This window comes from Lepidothrix coronata, unplaced genomic scaffold, assembly GCF_001604755.1.
Source record: "Lepidothrix coronata isolate B3197 unplaced genomic scaffold, Lepidothrix_coronata-1.0 Scaffold151, whole genome shotgun sequence".
In the NCBI taxonomy this organism is placed as follows: domain Eukaryota; kingdom Metazoa; phylum Chordata; class Aves; order Passeriformes; family Pipridae; genus Lepidothrix; species Lepidothrix coronata.
In genome coordinates this window covers 2,236,741-2,237,893 of record NW_016690331.1, presented here as the reverse complement: position 1 = coordinate 2,237,893, position 1,153 = coordinate 2,236,741, and the positions used below count along the sequence as shown (strand labels likewise).

The 1,153-nt window shown below is 39.1% G+C and overlaps 1 long non-coding RNA gene across 1 annotated transcript in view; it reads right to left on the bottom strand.

Annotated features, from left to right (window-relative positions):
* Positions 1-420: 420 nt before the first annotated feature.
* Positions 421-1,153, bottom strand: part of LOC108504057 — a 6,213-nt gene continuing 5,480 nt past the window's right edge. Inside the window, exon 3 of the long non-coding RNA XR_001876980.1 lies at positions 421-663. This is a non-coding gene — a long non-coding RNA (uncharacterized LOC108504057). The remainder of the gene's footprint in view (positions 664-1,153) is intronic.

Here is a 1,153-nt window from a genome sequence, read left to right as displayed (position 1 = left end):
AACTCCCTGACAGGAGGGGGGAGCCAGGTGGGGGTTGGTCTCTTCTCCCAGGCAACTATCAGTAAGACAAGAGGACATGGTCTTAAGCTGTGCCAGGGGAGGTTTAGATTAGATATTAGGAAGAAATTCTTTACAGAGAGGGTAATCAGGCATTGGAATGGGCTGCCCAGGGAAGTGGTGGATTCCCAGTCGTGGTGGTTTTTGAGACGAGACTGGATGTGGCATCAGTGCCATGATCTGGTAACCACAGAGGTGTAGGATCAAGGTTGGACTTGATGATCTCAGAGGTCTTTTCCAACCCATCTGATTCTATGATTCTATGATTCTACTCTATGATACAGGTAAATTGCTAAAAGCAATTGAGGAAAAGAGGACTCCAGTTTCCAAAACGTGGTTTAAAATGTTATTAGTTTAAATTTATCCAGGTAAACAGTTATTTCAAAATGTTAGACATCTACATGTCAAGCCAGCATTCATTTAAATTGGGATTAGAGGAGATCCTGAGTTAGCTCAACTAGTACTTATCTTTTTCCTTTGTTGGTTAAAATTGTTGATAACCACTCCAATAAAAAGGTTCAGCATGAAGAAAGATCCAAAAATAATGAAAACCACAAAGTATATGTACATGGGTAAGTTTGCTTCAAACTTTGGCTGTTCATCGATCTGTTAAAAAAAAGTCAAACCAGAAAAATAATATTGGTAAAAAGGAGATAATCACAACTTTACCATTTCCAATTTATAATAACAGATCTTTTCATTGTCATGAGGGATAAATTATTTCCACGCATTTACATCTTTACCTGGATGTACAGGTAGAACCACTCTCTCGTTCTATAGTGACAAACAGAGCCATAGAGAAAAATCCAGCTTCAGCAAATTTTTAAGTAATAAAGAACCAGTTCCAATCAGAAGGGATGCTGTGAATGCCCTGATTAAAAACAACAGCTCAGACTAAACTTAATGTCCTGGTAAGAGAGTGAGGAACAGCACATGCAAAGGGGGAAGAAATAGTGAGGGTGTCAAATCTAGGGAAGAAAAACTCCAGAAATAACTGCTCTAGCTGCATGCTGTTTCAATGCTCCTGTACACGTTTAAAAAGGAAGATAATCTGCACAGTCCCTCCAAGAGCTTCTGTATTCTGTTTGCAAAAGAG